Source organism: Ambystoma mexicanum, chromosome 9 (genome assembly GCF_040938575.1).
Source record: "Ambystoma mexicanum isolate Mex_15411 chromosome 9, UKY_AmexF1_1, whole genome shotgun sequence".
Taxonomy (NCBI): Eukaryota; Metazoa; Chordata; class Amphibia; order Caudata; family Ambystomatidae; genus Ambystoma; species Ambystoma mexicanum.
The window spans coordinates 1,543,464,644-1,543,482,198 of NC_090931.1; positions in this window are offsets into that span (position 1 = coordinate 1,543,464,644).

Genomic DNA, 17,555 nt, shown 5'->3' on the forward strand with positions numbered 1-17,555 from the left:
CCACCGTCCCCTGATTGGTTAGTCTGAATGTCATATCTGACCTTCCCAAGGCAGCCCTCTGCCCGTGCAGCCCTATGGCGAAGGACCCGAGGCAAAGGACGGCTCCGGCTGAGGCGGCTCCAGATCGTGTCTACAGGTGTCAGCAGGAGAAGCGAGTGGCCAGCCGTCAACGAACAACTATAGGACTAGTACGGTAGGAGTGGCCTAAGTGGGGAGTGGAGCAATTACTCTACCCTGGAAGCCTAGCCGCTTAGCAAACCTATCCAAAATACTGTGTTTATCTTCTACTGCCTCCCTGCTCCCACACTGTCAATTCTAGCTGTGTTCAGGATTGCACTGAACTGCTCTGTTAGGTGTAGGCCTCTCTTCCACTATACAGGATTCTCAAAGCTAGCTGTGTCTAGGATTGTACTAAACTGCTCTGTTAGGCGTAAGCCTCTCTCTCACTATACAGGACTCTCAAAGCTAGCTGTGTCTAGGATTGTACTCAACTGTTCAATTGACTCTCAAATCTAGCTGTGTTCAGGATTGTACTCAACTGCTCTGTTAGGCGTAGGCCTCTCTCCCACTATACAGGACTCTCAAAGCTAGCTGTGTCTAGGATTGTACTCAACTGTTCAATTGACTCTCAAATCTAGCTGTGTTTAGGATTGTACTTAACTGTTCTGTTGGGTGTGGCCATCTCTCCCACTTGGCAGGACTCTCAAATCTCGCTGTGTTTAGGACAGTACTGAAACACTCAACTGTTTCTCAAATCTAGATACATTTAGTCTTTTATTCAATTATATAATTGACTCTCAGGTCTAACAGCACTTAATATTTTACTCAATTACTCATATGACTCTCAATCCTAGCTGTGTTTTGTATTGTACTCGATTGCTAAATTGACGCTAGTAGTGTTTAGTATTGTACTCAATTGTTCTGTTAGGTGTAGGCTTCTCTCCCACTATACAGGACTCTCAAACCTAGCTGTTTTTAGTCTTTTACCCAATTGTCCTACTGACTCTCAGGGCTGACAGCATTTGGTACTGTACTCAATTGCTCAATCGACTCTCAATTCCAGCTGTGTTTGGTATTATACTCAATTGTTCTGCTAGGCCTAGGCCTCTCTCCCACTATACAGGACCCCATATCCAGCTGTACTCCGTCACTACCTGTATCCCGGCCTCTCCCGCTGTCCAGTCACCTGAGATCTGGACGCTGAACTATTACTCCCTAAAACCCAGACCTTCCTCTAGCCACCAGGGGGTCCCAAATCTAGCTACTCGAACGACCATACAAGACCATTTAAAACGGGATCCCCCCACCCGTCCGGGCCCCTTTGGAAGCGTTGAGCACTGTCTGCCATTATTGATCATCCACACCGGTGAAACCAAGTCCCTACTCCCTGCCATACCCGGAGAGCTATCACTACTCCCCTAAATGAGTCCTATACCACCCGACCGCTGAACGCCGACCTCCCCTAAACCCTTGACAGTGCATCCATATGAAACACACCCGACCCATTGACAGGAATGACAGACTGAAACTGAGAGCATCCAAGCATATCAAGACTAAAGAAACATCAATACTGGGCTTGCACAATACATCACCGAGTGTCACTACTGTGCCAATGGCGCACCAATTGGCACCCACCGTGGACTATTTGGGACTCATTCATTTCTGTAATACTCCCTGGACAACACCTATTCATATTATTGTCTTTACTTTCCGTTTGCAAGGCTTTGGAACTTTCTTATTTACTTTTACAAACTACATGTCCCATAATGCACCTTGTGGCAGTTCCCATTCCCTGGCTATTCCTATACAGCAGTTCTAGCACTACAATCCCCAGAAGCCTTAGAGAACAGTGCAGCTTTCGCTTTCCCAGGACTGGAGAGGGCAGAGTCCAATTACATTCAGGTGTGCTGCTCTGGGTACTGTTAATTAGCCTTTTTCAGCATAGGGCAGGTCAGTATTTAGCTTTCTACCAGCCCTTTGTTGCCTTGTTCCTTGGAGATTTGCTGTGTCCTGTGGTTTCCAGTTCCTGCTCTTGTTCCAGAGCCCTGTGCTTCCTGCCATGCAGCCCTGCTTCTTAGCCTTCACTCCCCTGCCTCTGTGCTTCCCATACTGCAGCCCTGCTTCCTTGTTTGCAGCCCTCTGTTCCCTGGCTACAGCCCCCTTGCTCTCTTCCTTGTTTGAAGCCTTCTATTCCCTGGCTACAGCCCCCTTGCTCTCTTCCTTGCTTGCAGCCCCCTGTTCCCTGGCTATACCCACTTTGCTTTCTACCATCAATTATCTTGTTGCTTGCCGTGTGCTGCGCCCACTGCCCATGATTCCTGTCCTTAGCGTCCTTGAGTCTTCAGTCCTCCCCTTTTTTCATCCACTTCAGTAGTACAGTTTCCTTGTTTTCTCTCTGCTAGCTTACTCTTGTTTTTCCAGTCCTGAGTTACTGTTCTTGATTCCTGTATACAGTTTCCGGTCCATGTTCCCTGCATTTAGATACTAGTTTTCTGCCCTTCTTTTTTTCCGGTTTTCTGTCTTGAACCTTGCTCTCTTTGACTTCCTTTTCCCCTGGATATTTCTGTTCTTGTCTTCACTTGTGCTTTATGTAATTCCTATGTTCAGAGTTTGGCTGCTGGATTTCCAGCAGGCAATCTCTGCCCCTTCCCTTGTCGCGTTTCAGTGTTGTACTTCGTGTCATTGTTAACAGTGTACAGGTTCCTGTTTCAGGAAGCAGTCATTGTTCGGTTCCTGCTGGACCTGTACAGGCTTCAGTCTTGTGAGTACTGTTACCTTGTTCGTGCCTTAGGGTTCAGACAGACATCCACTGTTGCTGCTCCTTTCCATGAGCATTCAGAGTGGGCCCTGTAATAGCAATCTGCTCAGAAGGCTGGAGTTTCCCTGGTTCTGTGGGACACTCCTCCCCCATTCTGCATACACCCCAAGAGGGAACCAAACGTGTTTGTTCTCTTTGTATTCCCTGCCCCTTTTTGTTCACAGCCTCTGTTGCCTATCCTTTATTGTCTGCAGGACTCCTTGTAATCCAGCTTCTTGTGTGTCTTTCTCCATTTGGCTTAGTGGGCACACCTCTACCTTCAGGCCCTTCCTGACACAGAGGACCACTTACCCTGCTACCTCTGCACCATAAGCCAAAATGCCCGACCCAGAAAGGGATGCTGAGAAAGAGAGCAAGAGGGTGCAACAATAGCCACAGACACACAAAGCCTATAGCACCCAGCAGAAGCAGCCTCAAATTCAGGAAACACCCCACCTAATACGGTCTTCACCAGAACAAACTATGTAAGAGAAAAATCCTTATATCTTACCACCTACCTCGTGACACCCACAGAGCGTCAATACCTCAACAAAACTGAAATCTCGACACAAACAAAGAATCCCCCGAAACACCAAGACAAAAGAAGGGAGCACCCAAAAATAGAGTGGGATGATTCCAACCCTCTTACCCGATACATCACAACAACAGAGGAGCACCATCGATACCCACAACATACCAGACAAGATGACAAAGCCCTGGTAACTAACAACCCTACCACTAACCTAACAGCCAGATTCAATGAAGAAGTCCAAAATATCTTCAGCTATCCCTCCGCAAATACCTCCACTCTCGGGCTCTTCGCTGATCTACCTCTAACTCTCTCAGGGTCAGTCGTTTCTCAAAGAAACAAGCTGGGGGTAGATCTCTGTGTTCGGCCGGGGCCTCCCTCTGGAACAGCCTCCCTGCCACTCTAAGACTTGGAGAACCATCTCTGCTTCCGGAAGCACCTCAAGACCTTCCTCTTTGTATCTGCCTTTGCTCCCCCTCTCCCTTGCTGATCAGCTCTCTCTTGGCACTGTGCACCTGGCCACCCTCAGTCCCCCGGGCCCAGGTACCTGCTCACCCTGCCACCCTCCTGCACTGCCTCCCGGCCACCCCTTGCCCTGGGGACTGTATCTGTACCCATACAATCCCCTGAGCCCGCCTTTTTCTTCTTTTTATGCACTTATCAGACTTACCCAGTTCTGCTGCCGTAAACGCAGCACTTGCCACTTGCTGGCTGCACTACCCCTGTTTATTGCCCCATTATCTATTTTATTTGTATGTATTATTATTTATCTGTTTATCCTCTGCTCTGCACTTTCCACTCCCCCCTCCCCCGTGCACTTTTCCCTTTCCCTTTCCCATGCACTTGCGCATTCACAATGTCACTGGGCCTATTAAGATCGTTGTTTTGTTCTCCCCTGTTTCCCTCCCTTGCCTTGTCACACTCTGAAACACTTGTGTACGGGTGCGATACAAATAAAATATCATATCATATCATATCAAGAAGCCTTCGCTGATCTTCAACCAATCATCATCACTGGAGAAGCTCCACAATTGAACAGCCATGCTATCAGCCTAAAGGACCACTTCAATGAAGAAGCAGCCGTCGCTTTTCTTCATCCAATCGACATCAATACAGAAACACCACAACAGAACAACCACAAACCAGGACTAGGAACAACCAAAAAACAAAACCACACCAAGAAAATCCACTGTAATTTAAATAAACGTAAGGTCAATGTCAAAACATTCAACCAAAATATACGACCTCCTATCTGACAGAGGTATCGACATCCTATTTGTAACTGAAACATGGCTAGGCGACAACTACAAGATCACCCTCAACAACTGCCTGCCTGAAAACTTAAAATGCATCCAAGCAAACAGGAAAACTAAAAGGGGGGGGGAACTGGCAATCATCCATGAGGAACACCTGGCTATCAAACTGGAGGATCCATTAAACATTGATAAATGCGAATCCTTAGTCCTACGCCTTTCAGTAAACCCCAAAACAAACCTGAAATTCTTTCTGATATACAGACCACCAACCTACGACGCAACCTTCGTAGACACCTTCACGGAAGCAATCACCATCCTAGCCATCAAGCACAATCATCTGATCATCCTCGGAGATTTCAACATCTAGTTCAATGAAGAAACCACAACCACACACATATCGCTAGCCGTCCAACTAGCAGTAATGAATATACATCTAGTCAAAGGAGCAACACACTCGGCATGGCATACACTTGATGCAATCTTGGCAAATAAAGAACTCATTACCACAGCACCCCCAATTCAAATACTCTAGGGCAACCCACTCATCATTCCATTCATAATCACAATGGCCGTTAAAATAAACAAGCAACAAGACAAACCACTGATCACCATGAAAAGAAACTGGAGAACCATCAAAAATTCAAACCTAACTGAACTCCTGGAACTCAGCAAACCACAAGCAACAATTATGGAAGAAGCTGACCTGGACCAAAAAGTATCTTTGCTCCACACCTGGATCGTAACAACCCTAGATGACATCGCCAAAGAAAAACCTTTCACTCCTTCACGTAAAAAAACAATGGCAAAATGGTTCACCCCACTACTCAGCGCCATGAAAAGGAAAAAGTGAAAACTAGAATCAGAATGGAGGATCAACAACGCTCCAAACAAACTGAAATTTCTGCAACAGATTCGCTCATACAAAAAGGAAATACAAAAAGCGAAGAGGAAACACTACGACAACTGAATCTTCAAAGCACCAAACACCCAAAAAGAACTCTTCAAAATCGTAAATGAAATAAAAAAACACTGGGATGCAACAACACGCCAATTCCATCGATGAAACTATGCAACGACCTAGGAGACCACTTCAAAAATAAACAATCGATACGAAGCAGACCACGTGATCACACTGCAGACCCCACCTATCCTCACAAGGAACATACGAACAAACTACGCAGCTTTCTTGAAATACCAGTGGAGACTTTCGTAAAACTGGTAAATCAAAGCAACAAATCAGGCTCTCCCGAATACCCATGCACCCCGGACATATACAAATCTATTCTCAAACAAGGAACTCCCATGGAATACCATAGGAATGCCCTCAACCTTTCGATCTCAACACGTAAAGTAGCACAGGCCTTCAAATTGGCATACATCAGGCTGCTATTCTTAGACACAGCGGGAAACGTAGAGGATTTATCAAACTACAGACCCATCTCCAATATCCCGTACATAGCCAAACTGATAGAAACCTACATTTACAAAACAACCCAAGAATTCATAGAAGAGCACTGCCCACTAGATCAGGCACAAGTTGGCTTCAGACCAATGAGAGGAACAGAATCTGCTCTCCTCTCAATATGGGATGACCTGAAAGCAAAAGCAGACTCCGATACTTCTAAACCTATCCGCAGCATTCAGCACAGTCAACCACGACATCCTCATAACGAGATAAGAAGGACTGGGAATAACAGACACCACCCTACTATGGATCAAATCCTTCCTAACAAACAGAATGTAAACTGTATGGATCAACCCTTTCCAGTCCAACCCAAGAGACTCCACATGCGTAGTACCACAAGGATAATCTTTCTCCCTGCTTTTATTAAACATCTACCTATATCTATTAATCAAAATCATCAAAAGACACGGCCTCAACTGCTACAACTATGCCGACACACAAATAATTTTCAAAATACAAGACACCTCAAGAAGAAAACACAACACTAGAGAACTGCCTTCGTGATATATTCAATTGGATGAACTTGAATCACCTCAAAATCAACCCAAGCAAAACAGAGATAATGATTGTCACAAAAAACAGAGGAGACATCAACTACATCCCTTGGCCAAGAGAACTTGGTATGACCCCAGCGCCATCATCGATTGTAAAAAAAAAACCTGGGGGTCCTGATGGACAACAATCTCACTCTAGACCCACAAGTAAACGCTCTACTCAAGAAATGCTTCTTTCTCCTGCAAGCAGCAAAAAGGATCCTACCGTTCCTGTCATTCGCCAACAAAACACCATCATTGCTCTGGTCATGTCCAGAGTAGATTATGCCAATAGCCTATACTTGTGTATGCCTGAATGACTTCTAAAAAAACAGCAACGCATACAAAATGCAGCCGCCTGACTCCTTCTCAAACTACCCCAAGAGAACACATCACACCAGTGCTAAAAATACTACATTGGCTACCAATAAAACAACAAATAAAATTAAAATCAATGTGCATCATGCACAGAGCAATGCACAACCAAGGCACAGTATTCCTGAGAGATCAATTACGCCTACACCAGCTGACAAGAACGCTCCGATCAAGCAACGACATTCAACGATGAATAAAGATACCAACCACGGTTCCCACTAAACAACTGATGACAAACAGAATCCAAGTAACGCACTCCACGACATACCATAAGACATAATAAGAGATAGCCACAAGAGGAGGACACTAAAGACTGAACACATATGCTAAGACAGAAGCACTTAAGATGACTCATCCATAGCATCCCAGCCTGTACCTCACCTGAAGTTCCAGCAGACAAATTCACATAGTTAGTAGAGAAAGAGGACACCACAACTCCTGCTCCAACACCCAAGGCAGAGAATAGACACTCCAATCTCACCATACATAGTTCATTAGAGTACAACACTAAACATAGACCGAATTGCGACTACTGTATACACATACTATACATATACAGGCACATACACTTGGACAGAGTTGTAAACATTGGCTGGCACCGTGTCTGGATGGGACTGTGGAGGTCGGCGGTGTGCCACCCTTTTATTGTATTGTAATATGTTGGAATGCAGATGTGGGCTAGTGCCACACTTGGTCGGAGATGTGAAGGTTGGCAAGCAACACACTTGAGTGTTGGCATGTGCCGCATTTGGATGGGGTTGTGGGTGTTGGCCTGGGTCGCACCTCAATTGGATGGTGGGTGTTGGAAAAGTGCCGCACTTGGTTGGAACTGTGAGGTTTGGCAGGCGACACACTTGGATGTTGGCATTCAGAACACTGGATGGAGTTACGAATGTTGTCAGGCGCCACACTGGGATATAGTTGTGGATGGTGGCCTGCGTTGCATGTGGACGGACTTGTGAATATTAGCAAGTGCATTCAATTCATTGTGATGCCTGGCCCTCTCTCTGACTCAGCAAGACTCTCTGGTCTGGATACAGACTCTGTCTCGGTCCGTTTGCGCTGGGGACTGCCTACTGTGTAGCATGAACCCCTCTCCCACTGTGCAGGACTCTCCTAGCAGGGAGTTGCCTCTGTCTTTGCATGCTGTATGGTGAGACATGGTTTATTGTAAGGGCTGGACCTCCTCACGACTTTGAGGGGCACTCGGACATAGGTGTGGCATACGTACCTGTCCGCTGTATGCTGAAGCGGAGCTTACTATGGAACCAGAGCCACTCCCCACCATGCAGGACTCCCAAAATCTAGCCATTCAGCTATACTGTGAAGATTAGCTGCAAACATATAACCCACTAACCAAAAAGCTCAAACTTTCTGCATACTTAACTCACCCAAAAAAACTCACACATCCACTTCTCGCACTGCAAGCCGCACACGCTTCACCACACATAGGCGGCACCAACAGCACACAAGGACTGACATCGCTCCGATACTCACAGCAAAGCTCAGCACACTGTGTATACTGAGATGAAGCTGCCAACAGAACACCAGTCCTCTCACTATCCTACTCCCTCTTCACCCTACTAACCCATCCCGCCTTCTCGTTTACAGATCCGCCAGAGCACCTGGGGACCAACTCTGTTGGTGACGGTGCGCAGTACAAATACATTTAACATTTAATCTTCACTCCAAATCTGTTGGTTGTCTCCATGACCATCAGTCTGGCTTCAGAGCTGCCAGAAGCATTGAAACAGCTCTCCTGAACATCCGTGAAGACCTGCTCTCCAACCTCGATTCCAACACCCCCTGAGTCCTCATCTTACTTGATCCCTCTTCTGCCTTTGAAATGGTCAACCATGCCATCCTACTCAACCGTCTCCGTGATAACCTGGGTATCACTGATCAGGCCCTGGCTTGGCTGACCTATTTCCTCTCCGATCGACGCTGCCAGGTCCAACTTGGGTCCTTCCTCTCCTCTATCTCTATCTCTACCTGTGGTGTTCCCCAGGGGTTTAACCCCTATCCCTGGCTGTTCAATCAATACCTGGCACTTCTTGCCCACTGCATTGCTTCTCTCTGCCCCAACTTTCATTGCTATGCAGATGACGCTGAACTCATTTTCAGGCTCCCTTCTGTCACGTCCTCTCCTTCTCTCATCTCTAACTGTCTGTCTGCTATGCAGGAGTGGTGTGCCGCCAATGATCTCTGCCTTAATGGCAGTAAGCCTGAGATTCTCCTCATCGGCACTGCTACACCCTCCTTTCCTGTCACTCTATGGCCGGCCTCTCTTGGCCCTCTTGCTTCTCCCATGAAAACAAATAGATGTGCCCTTGCTAGTGAACAATACTCAAGGCAATCGTTTTGGTGGACCGGTTCAAGTATTTAGGCTGGTCCAAAAATTTAGTGAAATGGTTGGTCTGCTAAGTGGCAGATCCAAACAGGGAGTCAAGGACATGTACAAACAACTCACTGTGTCAAGAATACAGAGATTCAAAAACATACATTTATTTTCTCATAAAGACTAACATATAGTGCATGGATTTTAAAACAGTGCTGTAAGGTATAGCATACATGTGCAGAAACAATAGTGATTCATAATGACATCAAATAACAAAAGAAAAGTGTAGTATATACGACAAAGTGAACATAAAACCCTGTATGATCAGTATACAGATAGATTTCAATAGTTTCATTATTGTATGACAGTATACATGTAAATATACATGGATAAGTGTTTTCTGAATAAATCCAGAGGAAAAAAAATAGAAAGAAACAAAACAGAAGGGGCTAAACAGCTTCCCAAATTTCATAAAGTTTCCTAATTCATAGGATATTTCTGTTTATGATTAGCATTTCTTCTAATTGTAACAATAAATGTTCCAGGGTCTTAGGAAAAAACAAGATATGCTTGTTCTCTTGCTGCTCCCACCTGTGAGGCTGAAAACCTTGGGGTCATCTTCGACTCCACACGCTCCTTCCCTCCTCATATCTCAGACGTCTCTAAGAAGTCACACTACCAGCTGCACCTCTTCAGCGGTATTCTCCCTTTCCTCTCCTTCCCCAAGAAGCTCACTGTCTCCAGAGCTCTGGTTCTCTCTAGGCTGGACTACTGCAAAAGCCTCTTTGTAAATCTGCCTGCTTCTACTCTCCGCCCACTGCAAGACATCCAGAAGAGGACTGCGAGAAGTGCCCTTGGCCTCAAGACCAGGGATCGTATCCCTTCAGGACTGAAATCTCTGCACTGGCTACCAGTGACTGCGAGGATTAAGTTCAAAATACTCTGCATTGTCCACAAGGCCTTCTGGGGCCTCAACACCTTCAACTCTCTCTTTCTAAATATCTTCCTTCTCGAGCTCTTTGCTCATCCGCCTCCAACTCCCTTAGGGTCAGTCGTTTCTCCAAGCATCGAGTTGGTGGTAGATCTTTCTTCGGCTGGGGCCTACCTCTGGAACAGCCGCCCTGCCTCCTTGAAACTTGAGGAGAACCATCTCCAGTTCCATAAGCATCTCAACACCTTCTCCTTTCTCTCATCCTCTCCCCTGCTGAACTCATGGCTGAAACTGCACTGGTCACCTGGCCACCCTCTGATTTCGGATCCAGGTCCCCTCCCCGCCAGTTGCACCCCTGCACTGCCTCCCTGGCAACCCCCGCACTTGGGGACTGTATTCTGTATCCCTACAGTCCCCTACCAGCACTTGACACCTGATGTCTGCACTTACCCAGCTGGCCGCACTTTTTACTTATTGCTTTTATTTATACTATTTTCATTCTTTACTCAGACCTTCCAGGGTTTTGCGGCATGAAATGGCAAATTTTGCGGCATGAAATGGCAAATTTTGCGGCACAAACCTTTATTTATTGCGGCATTTTTGCGGGACATTTTGTATTAATTGGAGGGTGTAAGATTGCCACATTGCAGGAAATAGGTGGAGTGCAAGGCTACAAGAGAGCCAGGGTATCATTATTATGCATCTTTTGTATTAATTTAATAGGAAGAGTCCCAGATGTCTCTGGCTTGGCAGAACAGTGTTTGATTTGGCTACATTTCTGGTTTAATGTTCATGCCTATTTAATAGTATTAACTAAATTGATCATTATCAATTGTAATGCTGAAAATATTCCCCTTCTATGTTCTCCAATCCCCCAAACACCCACACACCTCTCTCACCAACACACATCTCACCAACTCTCCATCACAACTTACATTCCTTAACCTCTCAATCTGTCATACAAATACTCACATGCTATGTCACACTGTCAAGTCACAATTTGCACTGCCCAGCCCCTGCCACACTCCAAATCATACTCCCAACTCACACCTTACACTCTACAATTCCTCCCGCAATATACAGTCCTTCATTCTTTTGTGCTGCTTCTGCATCTTGCATCCTTTATCCCATTCTATTGCATTCTTCCCTCATCCTTTTTCCCAATCGGCAGCTCACTGCCTCTTTCTGGCCAACCACTTCCTCTCTGCCTTCTGGCTCACTGACCACACGCTCCCTCTACTTTCTATACCACTCCTCGCTCTCAGATTTCTGGCCCACCGCATCACTGCTTCCTCTGCTCTTGTGCAGCGCTTCCTCCTCTGACCCACTGCTCTCCCTCTGCTTTCCTGCCTATCACTTCCATCTCACCCATCACTCTCCCTCTCTCTCATAGTATAATCATTTTTTTAATTTGTTTTAAATGTAGATTTTGACCCAGTTCCTCAAATAATAGGGCATTTAAAAAAAGAACAGAGGATATGCTATTTTTAGACAACCCATTTTTGGAAATGAGCAGGTCACCTTATTCTCAAAGGTGATAGGCGCATTTCCACAGGCTTGAGCTGTAGCGCAAATTGTGCGCTGGCCAGCTGCCTTGAATGGTGTTCTGGGTTGTTTGACCGAAGTGTAATTATTTGCGGAGGAATTGACCGTAGTCAATTTCGCTGCGAATTGATTTGCACTTCAGCCAAACAACCCAAAATGTACCTTTGACCACCACCCCACCCTCTCCCCTACTTAACTGCTTGGTCGCTGCCGCTTCCACTGCAACCCTGCGGTGCCAGATCCGTCCCTCTAACGCGGGTCGGATCCGACTCCGCAGGGTCCTTTTTTTTCTGTCCCCGCCTCCAATTTTGAGGAAAAAGGGGAAAACACTTCTGCAACAACCCTAGACCAAAAATACTGAACATGGGGAGCGGGTGACGCCCCCGCAACACATGTTCAGTATTTATAAAAATCGATCGAATAATACTGGACGAAATAGGTAAAATTGTAACATTCGATAGATTTTTGTCATCAAAATGGGCAGTACTTTGAATAGAATTGCTCTCCCGACAGTGTTCTGCAAGCTCCCAGCGCCTTTCACAGTGACAGGCCCCCCAGGTGCCTGCCGCTGTTAAAATGCAACCCAAAAAATGCATTTTTATCCTATTTGAGGAACAGAAATGCAAGCGAGACAGCAGCGGTTCATACCTTAAAAGAAATGCATGACAGGGTCAGGAAAGACCCTGTCATGCAGTGGCAGCCCCACATCCCGTGCGTGTAGGGTTGCCTACAATTTCTGCACATTTAAAAGTGCATCTTGCTTGGGAATGAGGGATGTGCTTTTAAATTGACAGAAACGCCACTTTATTTGATCAAGGAGGTGAAAAAGGCCATCTGAATGGGCGCGCATATAAAATGTGCACATTCATGTGTCCCTTGTGGATTGGGCTGCACTTTTTTGGGGCGCAAGTGATGAGATGTGTTAGCGCATTTCATTTCATGTGTAAATAAAAAAGTTGAGAACCTGGCACCCTGAGTATTATTTTTTTAAAACAGTAATTTTTGCAGATTACTTTAAAAAAAAAAGTCTAAAAAAATACTTTTTTTTTTTAAAGATGCTGTTTTTGCAGAAAACTGTCGTTTTTGTGGCATTTTGCACTAAACGGCCGTTTTCGCGGCATTTTGCGAGATCGCAAAATCGCTATAAGCTGGAGGGTCTGAATTTACTGTCGATCCCATGTACTGCACTCGCCCTTGCCCCCACACTTTTCCCCTTCTCCTGCACTTGCGCGATCTCAATGTCACCTGGCCTAGTAAGATCGCTGTCTCTGTCCACCCTCTGTTCCTCCTCCCTTGCCTCGTTGCGCCTTGAAGCACTTGTGTATAGATGAGTTATAAATGCCATATCATATATCATATCTTATCATTTGGTCGAGTTGGAGTTGTAATGCGTTTTGCTCTTCAGTAGTAAAGCCAATACAGCTGCAGCACAGGCTGGGAGTCCCTGAACCAAAGCATCAGCTTTCTCAACAATGCAGTAGCCGCCACAGCTCGCAAACCAGAGGGTAATTGTGCATCACCAAATCTATTGCTGTGCTGCAATAGGTCATCGGACAATGCTTATCAAGGTGCAATTGTGTCAATACCTCTAGGGCAACCAGTCTCGTCCATCTCAAAACTTTGTAAAAGAGTTCTGATAGTCAGGCAAACCCATCCCTGGAGCTTTTGGCAATTATTGCTTAATTTTGATGACGGCCACCTCAGCTTCAATGAACCACGGCAGGGGGTCAGCAACCACATCAAGGGAAAGCTTTTGAAGGGGTTTAACCATTGAAGCCTATCCCAAGACTAATTGGTGGCAGTTGATGGCTACTCCAAGGAATCCTCTCATTTGCTTTCGGGTTCAGGTTTTAGGTACTTGTGAAATCACATTAGTGTGGTCTTGGGACAGGTGTCTCTCCCCAGCAGAGATGGCATAGCTTTCCTCAGCTCCAAGAGGGCTGGAGCCCTAGCTGGAGCAGACACACGAGCACTGCTGGAGCTCTATCGCAGCAGTGAGATGATCGGCAGCCTCACGGCCTGTGAACCCATCCGCGGGTAAGCATATGCAGTGAAGCTTGAAGTGATCCTTGTGGCCCCTCACAAGCAACCTCAGCGTACCACAGTGCATTCCGCACCATTTGTGAATGCATCACAGCTGGCCCCTGCCCGCCATTGCACACGAGAAAGGACCTTCAAAATGGCTGCCTACGTTTATTTATATGTTGCCTAGCAACAGACTGCTAGCTCATTGGCTCTGCGCCGCTGGGTCACCGGAAGGCGTGAGCCGGCACCTCCCGAAGGCCGCTCATTAAGGGTGCCGCCTGTCTGCGCCTGTCCGCGCCTGGAGGCGATTCCTCCGTAAGTGTTGCATCAAATCTTTCTTATTCCGTCCTGATCCATCATCACATATATCGGCGTCTAAACGCCTCACATCCTCTATTCATCCGCCCCTAATCTGCTCTTTCTGACCGACCACATCTCACCAGCAGAACGGCCGCACACATCAGCTGCGCTCCGGACATTGAGCGAAGCTCTGAACCGTTCCATCAATCCTACTTGCCCTGTCTCGCTGCTGTAACCAGAAAACAGCCGTGCTGTGCAAAAAAACCCGATTCCAACTGACTTATGAACAGTATCTCGAACTATGACATAGCGCGCACACCCTGATTCAGCACACTGTGCTGAACCACTGCTGTCACAGCTATTCTAGATCTTCAGCTAGGAAACTTAATGTCAATTATATCTACGAGATGTCCTAGCCGTATCACCCTCCAGTGATGCAATTAAAACTAGCGTACTGTACATCTACCGCTACATAGATACGCATACTATTATGTCATACATCTATGCCCTGCCACCTAGAACCAGCGATGTCCAGCCTATTACCTGTACTGAAATAGCGAAGTAAACCACGGCCACTTCCTATGCAACACAACTATTACTTGGATCTGTAAACCAACCTCATTGCTGATACCTGTCACTGTATATGCCATATTATATATAATTGCTATATCATACTATATATTACCATATATGCCCTGCTATATATTTCAAACACTATAGCCTGATAAAGTTCTACTGCCATACTGTGAGACTATCCCACCATGCTATTTTAGCCAGATTGTGACCATTGGGACTAGCCTACCTTGCTATCTGAGCCAGATTGGGACCATTGGGACTAGCCTACCTTGCTCTCTGACCCAGATTGGGACCATTGGGACTAGCCTACCTTGCTATCTGAGCCAGATTGTGACCACTGGGACTAGCCTACCTTGCTCTCTGACCCAGATTGGGACCATTGGGACTAGCCTACCTTGCTCTCTGAGCCAGATTGGGACCATTGGGACTAGCATACCTTCTATCTGAGCCCGATTGTGACTATTGGGACTAAGCTATCTTGTTATCTTAGCCAGTTTGTGACCATTGGGACTAGCCTACCTTGCTCTCTGAGCCAGATTGGGACCATTGGGACTAGCATACCTTCTATCTGAGCCCGATTGTGACTATTGGGACTAAGCTATCTTGTTATCTTAGCCAGTTTGTGACCATTGGGACTAGCCTACCTTGCTCTCTGAGCCAGATTGGGACCATTGGGACTAGCCTACCTTGCTCTCTGAGCCAGATTGTGACCATTGGGACTAGCCTACCTTGCACTCTGAGCCAGATTGGGACCATTGGGACTAGCCTACCTTGCTCTCTGAGCCAGATTGCGACCATTGGGACTAGCATACCTTGCTATCTGAGCCCCATTGTGACTATTGGGACTAAGCTATCTTGTTATCTTAGCCAGTGTGTGACCATTGGGACTAGCCTACCTGCTTTTTTAGCCATTCCTACTTGCATATAAAATGATCCCACAATCTATTTTACTCCTAGGCCTCCTCAGCATTACTCACAGCCTGACTATAATTACCCCAACAAGGAAGACAACATTTCCCAACCTAAATATGGAACCCCACAGACACCACAATTTAACCATCATGAAACTAACTATGACAACCAACTTGCCTCCGTCGAGGGACATCCAACCCACTATATTCCTAAAACCGTGTATCAACATGACATCTCATGGAATAACAAGCCTCTAGCCAAAACCCTTGTGCCTCCCCCATCAAAGCCACTGCCCAAAAGTCCAATACTAAGGCTTGCCCTACACATGATCTATTTATGACATCTCACCCAACACTTAACTGCCCACCTATGAAGAACACCACCAGACCCTGCCCGGCTCCACTAAGAAACTGGAGACCCAGCTCCAGAACTCAACGATACCTGAAACCAAATAGGATTGCTAACAACAACACAGGTCTTATAAAAAACTCTGCCCTAGATAAAATTCCCAGTACTCTTAACTATCGCAAATTAGCAGCACCCTCCACTAACAACGGCCCCAATGTCATTAAAGCAGGACCTATCAATGCGAGGTCTATCCAAGCTCATGCCCTGGACATATCTGATATCTTGTTGGTCCATGATCTTGACCTCATTTCTATATCAGAATCCTGGCTGAATCCTACTTCAGGCCCTGCTCTAGCCCTAACCTTACCTGACAACTACTCCATCCTACGCGCAGACAGAGATCCTAACCTGAAAGGAGGTGGGGTAGCCTTCATCTATGAAACGGTGCTAGAATTAGGAATGATCAACAAACACCACCTACCATCTGCCAAAAATACTCACGGTCAAATTATCCACATCTGCCACTGCCACTGTAACCATGCACCCAATTTACCGTCCCCCAGGCAGCACCACTACCTTGGAAAACGACATATCTCAACTACTGTCCAATAACACAAAATAGGTCCCAAATTATAATCCTAGGCGATTTCAACCTTGGCCTTGATGACTCCAAAGATGCAAAAGCATCCACCCTCAAGGACACATTATCTGACCTTGGGTTCACCCATCGCATATCAAACCCAACGCACAACAAAGGCCGAACCCTAGATTGGTTAGCGGACCTAAACTGCTCCATCAAGACACTAACCAACACACCATGTGCCTGGACTGACCATTTCCTAATTACTTTCACCATTGACAAAGCCGTAACCCCCACTATACCTATTAAAGCTCCAGCCTCAATGACAAGAAGTAAATGTAACCTTACCTTAGAAAACTTGTTACCTTTACTGAGACTGATAACTCATCTTAACATCACCCATTCGGACCCTTCTGACTTAGTGAATCTATACAATGAAACCATCCTAAACGCTATTAACACATTAGCCCCTCTCAAATTACAGAACTCCAAACCACGTGCACATATTAACAAATGCTATACACCTCACCTAAAGACTCTCAGGAAAGAGAAACGTACTGCAGAAACTATCTCGAAAAACTCCCCGTCCACAAAAAATAAAGACATTCACTGCGGCTTCATTTAACTATAAAACAGCCATTGTCCAAGCCAAAAAAGAAAGCTTCAATGACTGTATAGCCAAAGCAAACTCGAGCACTAAAAAATTGTTCAACATACTAAAAGAACTTGAATCACCTGCCCCTACACCTGACCCCTGTATTAAGGACATCCAATGGTGTACTAACATACAAAATGCGCTTCGAGACAAAATAACATTGCTTCTCAACAAAAAACCTCATCAATAACACCATTCCTCAGTACCTACCACCGTCACCCACTACTGCCTCGCCACAATTCAAATTTAAACCTCTATCCACCAAAGAAGTTGAGCTGATCATACTCAAGCTCAAACCATCCAACTGCAAAGGTGATGTCTGCCCCCCTAAGCTAATCAAAGAGGCTGCAACTGAACTAGCTCCCTTTATCACTACATGTATTAATGCCT